The following is a 6,908-nucleotide window of genomic DNA, read 5'->3' on the forward strand; positions in this document are numbered from 1 at the left end:
ATGCATAAGAGATGACTTGATCCTCTTATACCCCATACAAAGGTAGGCACCTTTGAATTTGTCACATATGGGCCACCTGGTGTTGTTCGTTATTATTTACAGGGTAGATTTCTGGTCTCCCTAGAATAGCTATGTCAATGATAAGGGACCTTGCCTTTCATGTGATGAGACCCTCTGCAGAGTTCTGCAGAGTTTCATGTGCTTAGTAGATGTTTATTTTTTAGTTAATTGAAAATGAGGTTCATAAATTTCAAGACTGGTTTTATAGAAGTCCAAGCCAAAGAAAAAGCAGAAGGTACTGCAGTAAAGTCACAGGAAGATGGTTTAATATTTGTTAGCATTTATAGAAAACATTGCCTATATATAGTGTTAACTAAAGAGAGAATTTTCACCTCATAAAACTTTCCACTATACAAATTATCAACTTCTTTCTTCCCTTCCTTGTGCAAATGAGGTGGGAGGTCAAGTGTGTTTTTCTCTGATATGGAGAATAGACAATGCTGTTTATTAGTCATGGCAAGCTTGCAGTTCTCCTTCATATTATTTTTGAAGTGTGATAGTCTCCCCAAAGGCAGCTTGTGGAGCTATGGCATACCAGTCTGAGGGCTATAATTAGGTCTCATTAGGTATTCAGGCAATAAATGTTTATTGAGCACCTACTGTGTGGCAGGTACCATTCTGGATGCTGGTAATATAGCAGTGAATAAAACAGAAATCCCTGCTCTCTTGGAACTCCCCTTCAAGTAGAGGAGACAGATAATAAACAAAGTTTACTGTATGTTTAAAAGTGATAAATAGTCATGAAAAAAATCAGGGAAAGGGAAAAATGAAGTTTTGGGGATAAGAGTTAGGGTAACGGAAATTTTGTATAGGGCAGCAAGAGGAGACCTAGCTGAGATCATGACTTTTGAGTAGAGAGCTAAAGGAAGTGAGGGAACATAGATCCCAGAGGGAAGAGCATACTAGGAAGAAGGAACAGCAAGTGCAAAGTTCCTGAGGTGGGAAGCATGCACTTGCTGTTAATTAAGGCCTATAGTACTTATTATATGTAATTGTTAAAGTATTTAGAAATACTGAAGGATGCAGAATAATTTTATACCATGTTGTTAATGATTTTGATGAAGATTAAGTTAAAATGGGGGAACTGAGGCTCAAAGAATTTCACTAACTTGCGCAGAAGGCCACATAGCTAGTGAATACAGAGCTGGAAATTAACCCAGTTTATGTTCTTTTAAGCAATGCATAGAATACTTTGGCAGTGGAACCTCAAGTAAGTGGCTGGCAGAAAGGCCAGCCCAGTGCTTGATGGTCAGACTTGCTGTGGAGTTGTATCCTTTCCTATTTGTATGCATCTATTCAGGATTTTTGCTTAACTCTGGAAGGCTTTGTAACTGATATTTGCATATATAGCTTTTTCCCAGAATTGTGCTTCTGATAGCAAAGATTTCCTTTTTAGTCTTAAAAGTTTTATGGCTCAAAAATCTGTGTTTAATATAAACCTTTGCATAGTCTTTTCAGTATTAATTGGAAAGCAGTGTTAGTGTTACTCTGGATATGAATTTTTTTTTTTTTTTTTTTTTGAGACAGAGTCTCATTGTGTTGCCCGGGCTAGAGTGCCGTGGGGTCAGCCTAGCTCACAGCAACCTCAAACTCCTGGGCTCAAGCAATCCTGCCTCCCAGCCTCCCAAGTAGCTGGGACTACAGGCATGCGCCACCATGCCCGGCTAATTTTTTCTATATATTTTTAGCTGTCCAATTAATTTCTTTCTACTTTTAGTAGAGATGGGGGTCTCGCTCTTGCTCAGGCTGGTTTTGAACTCCTGAGCTCAAACAATCCGCCCGCCTCGGCCTCCCAGAGTGCTAAGATTACAGGCGTGAGCCACCGCACCCGGCATGATATGAATTTTTTAGATAGCTGCTTAGAGAGGCTTTAAACTATAACAGTGTCATATATTTTTAATATGTACAGTATATGTTTCCCATATAGGTGGAACTCAAAGAATCCATGTGCTTTAAATCAGCGTTTGAGTTACAATGCACTTTTAAGGGAAAGCATATTGATTGATGGAACTACACAAGAATTTCAAGGAAGAATGACCTCTTCAGATTTCAATCAGGGGAACAGAGGGAGGCTTTTTTTTTTTGTTGGTAGGTTGGCAGACTGTAATTAACCAACCTTGAATTTGGCTAGGACATCTGGGTTAATATCCTGGCCCTGGCACCGAGTACCAAGGAATCTTGGCCACAGTTGGTAAAGAGTTTTTTTTTTTGTTTTTTTTTTAAATCTCCATCTGGCACTTCCAGAAGGACAGATTCCACTAGCCCTAACTCAATGGGTGGGGCTGTTTTTTAATTGTTCGTTTATTGTGGTCCAGCAACAACATCTTAAAAGTATGCTTTGCAAAATCTTTGAAAAGAGGAAGTAGTCAGGTTACTGCATCTACTGGGAACCCTCTCTGGTATCTCTTTCCCTGGGCAAGTGTATTCTCATCTACCTCTCTGCGGGAATCCTAGAATCCTAGTGCCACTGCAGGCAGACATTTTGCTGCCCCAATGTTGTCTGTAAGCGTAAGATCTGAAATACTTCTGACTTGAATTAAGTAGTTTGATATTTGTTTTCTCCATTGCTTGCTTATGTCTAAGTATAGCTTGGCTAGATCCCAATTTAACTCTGCCCCTTTTTTACGCTTAAAATTGCTGAGTCCTTGATTTATAATATCTTCTCTGAAGTTAAGGGCCTGAAGATCCAGATGTTCAGGATGTGCAGATCATCCAAGATTTGTCTTTGATATACAAAGGGAAAGCAATTTAATGATTTTTTTCTCCCCAATTCTACAGATCCCTTCTTTTGCACAAGTAGTACACGAAATATTTGGCATATTTCCCCCTTCTTTTCAGAAAAGATAAGAGATGTTAGGAATGTTTTTCTAAAAATCTTTTAATCAAGGCGTTTGAACCCCTGCCTCCTCTCTCTGATTTACCCCGTACAATGGCTTCTTATTATGTTGTGATACCTTAAAGCAGGAAGGAACCTATTTAGACTTTTCCTTCCCAGACTACAAAATAAATAAACTTTATAAGCAGGGTAATTTTTTATAGCTTAAATGAAAGAAAACTTTTATCACTAAGTTCGTTTTACACATGGGTGACTAGAAAAAAGTGTTATCTTTATCACATGAAACTGTATTGCTAATTTCTGTTGTAAAGAATATGTAGCTTAGGTTGTCACACTGAGAATCTAGTATTAGAGTCAAATTTAGATTTTAGAAAATGTTTTCCAGTGAATATTTTTTTGAGGTTCTCTGGTTTGTTTTTTCCTTAATATACCAGTTTTGTGGCAGTCTTTACATTTTGATAACATAATGTTCTCTTCTTAAGATGTATGGGCTCATTGCATAAATGATGAAACATGCACATTTACAAAAACACAGACAAAAGCAAATTATCCATAATCCTGCCCAGAGAAAATCCCGTAAATATTTGAGTATCTATTTTTCTTTATTCTTTTAAAAAAGTTTATATATGAATGCCTATTTGTATTTTTAAGTAATTAAGAATGTAATATTTTACTGGCAATATTCTCAGCAAACCAGCATGGGGAATCAGAACTATTAAGGTGTTTGGGGTCCTGGATTTGCTGTAGCCCCGTCTCTAATAAGAGTCTTGGGCAAGTTGTTTTAACTTCTCTCAATCTGTTTCTTGTTCTGGAAAATGGAGGTAAAACCTGCCATGCCCACCCCTGGGGTTATTGTATTGATGAAGGGAGGGGGAGTGATGGATGGGATTTGGGCTTGATGAACTGGAGATATCTAGATCACCTTGTAAGGTGGTGAGAGTAGTACAGAGGGAGTCCTCAGTGCTTTCAAATACCAGAGGTCAGGGAAGGAGACCATGGGGGAAGGAAAGCCCAGTCCTGTATCACTGGTTGCCTTTGAGTCACCTGTGTTTATTTTGTGCATTGTTAAATTTGTAGTAAGTTTTTCATATGTGTGTGGCCAATAGAAAGTGTCCTGTGGGGTGGGAGAAAACCCCATAAATGCCAATTTATCAAATATTTGTTGAGTGCTGTGAAGACTGTGTTAGGTACACGGAGCTCTGTGTCTCACAAGGTGAGACAACTACTGTAGGTAGAGTATAGGCGAAAACAGGTGTGATGGGACCGTGGAAAATGATCAGTTCATTTGGCTTGGATGTGTGTATGGAAGGGAATCAAGGCTTCTGGAGTAGGAATTAGTACTTATGTTTGGCTTTTTTTTTTTTTTTTGAGACAAGGTCTCATTCTGTCACACAGGCTGGAGTGCAATGGTGTGATCATAGCTTGCTGCAGCCTCTAATTCCTGGGGCTCCAGTGATCCCCCTGCCTCAGCCTCCTGAGTAGCTGGGACACAGCACCGCACCTGGCTGTGTTTGGCTATGGTGGAGATACAGGGTTTCTAGGTAGGGATAGGTTAGGTAGACATTCTGGGCCAGAGTGAGTGAAGATACAGACATGACAGTAGCATGTCGAGATAATAGATAGTCTACTTTTTGTAGTTTGAGGGCAGATAATAGCGAATAAAACTTGAGAAAAGAAGTTTGGGTTTATATCAAGGACAGGATTCCCTGTCCTGATGAGGAATTCATCTTACTGGTCTTTAGCATTTTATAATAGCTGAGTTTTCTGCAGTCTTTTTTTCAGATGTGTGGTTAAAAATATCTGGTTGTGAGTAGTAAGCAAGAAAACTCCTAGGTATACCAATTATATTAAAAAAAAAACAACAGCTTTATTGAGCTATAATTCTCCTACCATACAGTTTACCCACTTTTAGTTTATACAGAGAGTTGTGCAGCCATCACCACAATGTTTATTTTCATCATCCCCAAAAGAAATCCTGTGTCCATTAGCAGTTACTCCTCATTTCCCCCCAACTCTCCCAGCCCTGGGCACCCACTAATCTACTCTGTGTACAGATCTGTCTATTGTGGACATTTCATATAAAGGGAATCATACACTATGACTGGCTTCTTTCACTTAGTATGGTGTGTTCATCCGTGTTGTGGCATGTGTAAGTACTTCATTCCTTTTTATGACTGAATAACACTCTTCTGTATAGATATACATACCACATTTTGTCTGATAGTTGATAAACATTTGGGTTGTTTCCATTTTTTGTCTTTTATCAATGCTGCTGCTGTGAACATTTGTGTGTAAGTGTATAGATATACCTGGGAGTAGAATTGCTGGGTCATATGGGAACTGTACCTTTTGAGGCACTGCAACACTGCTTTCCAAAGTGTTTGTACTGCCAGCAGCGAATGAGGTTCCAATTTGTCCAAATCTCATCAACACTTCTTATTCTCTGTTTTTTTGGTTATAGTTATCCTAGTTAGTGTGCAGTGTGGGATCTCATTGTGATTTTGAATTGTGTTTACCTGATGGCTAGCAATATTGAACATCTTTTTGTGTGCTTATTGGCCATTTGTATAGCTTCTTGGGAGAAATATACCAATTATCTTTTTTTTTTGCCTTCAAAATATTAAGTATAAAAGTAAAGTATAGACTAATAGTATGTTACCATTTGGGATGAAAAGGATATACAAAAGAACGCCCTTATCTTTTAGTTAATGTATTCATCAGATATTTACTGAGCACCCACTATAGGGAGACACTAGCCCAGACACTGGGGGCAAAATATGAGTAAAACAGGCATACATCCTCCTGTTGAGGAGCCCATAGCTATTGATGGAAGACAGGTTAAGAGCTGGAATTCAGTCCTCTGCTTGACAGCAAATCTTGGCTCTCTTACTTTTGGAAGATTTTGTACAAACTGCTTAACCTTTCTTTCTTTTCTTCTTTTTTTTAGAGATGAGGTCTTCTTGCTCTATTGCCCATGCTAGAGTGCAGTGGTGTGATCATAGCTCACTGCAACCTCGAACTCCTGGGCTCAAGCTCCTTTGGCTTCTGGAGTAGCTGGGACTACAGGTGCATGCCACCATGCCTGGCTAATTTTTTCATTTTTTGGAGACCGGGGTCTTGCTATGTTGCCCAGGCTAGTCTTGAACTCCTGGCTTCAGGTGATCCTCCTGTCTCAGCCTCTCAGAGTGCTAAGATTACAGGTGTGAGCCACTGTGCCTGGCCAAACTGCTTAACCTTTTGGAGTTCAGTTTTCTCATCTATAAATTAGGGATAATAGCTGCTTCACATAGTGGTTGTGAAGATTAACTGAATTAATGTACGTAAAATTTAGTAAATGTTACACCTCTTCTTTTCCCTTCTCCCATAATCCCTGTATCTTCCTGATCTCCAATTGCTAAAGGAAGTTAGGTTTCAACCCTGAAATTTTATTCTTTGATTTATATCAGAATGGGGGAAAACACTTTTATTGGTATGGGAAATTAAAACCTTTCTTCCTGCCATGTTTTAGAAAGTTAATTTGAGTAGGAGTGTCTTGCCATTACTGAAGGGCACATTTTTAATGAACAGTTGTCAGTGAAGAATTTGTAATTTATGAGGAGTTAAATATTCAGCATGGAAAAGCAGCTTGTGTTTCTTATGTCAGAGCTTGTGCCTTGCCAAATTTCACGTCCTTTTGTGTGTTTCAGTTTTATTTCTGTTTAAGTAAAGGGGGGGTTTTCTTTCTGAGGTCTGATAGAACCTGCTCTGTGTCTGTATAGAAGATTACCTAAACAGGTGCAAAATAATCCATCACAGAAGTTGGGTTTTAAAATCCAAATAAACTAGTTTCCACTTACAGCATCTAGGATGGTTGTACAGAAAGTATCTTACGGGCCAGACGCGGTGGCTCACGCCTGTAATCCTAGCCCTCTGGGAGGCTGAGGCGGGCGGATTATTTGAGCTCAGGAGTGTGAGACCAGCCTGAGCAAGAGCGAGACCCCGTCTCTCCTAAAAAAAAAAACAGAAAGAAATT

At 39.2% G+C, this 6,908-nt stretch overlaps 1 protein-coding gene across 8 annotated transcripts in view; it reads left to right on the plus strand.

The window, feature by feature from the left end:
- The window catches only part of CLIP1 (CAP-GLY domain containing linker protein 1), a 133,194-nt gene that overhangs the window by 7,075 nt on the left and 119,211 nt on the right, over positions 1–6,908 (plus strand). Inside the window, exon 1 of one of the 8 annotated variants that reach the window (XM_012663505.1) lies at positions 1–42. The exons of the other annotated variants lie outside the window; for them this stretch is intronic. The gene's annotated coding sequence lies outside the window, so the exon portion shown is untranslated. The remainder of the gene's footprint in view (positions 43–6,908) is intronic. 8 annotated transcript variants of the gene reach the window in all.

This window comes from Propithecus coquereli, unplaced genomic scaffold (assembly GCF_000956105.1).
Source record: "Propithecus coquereli isolate 6110/MARCELLA unplaced genomic scaffold, Pcoq_1.0 Scaffold81, whole genome shotgun sequence".
Classification (NCBI taxonomy): domain Eukaryota; kingdom Metazoa; phylum Chordata; class Mammalia; order Primates; family Indriidae; genus Propithecus; species Propithecus coquereli.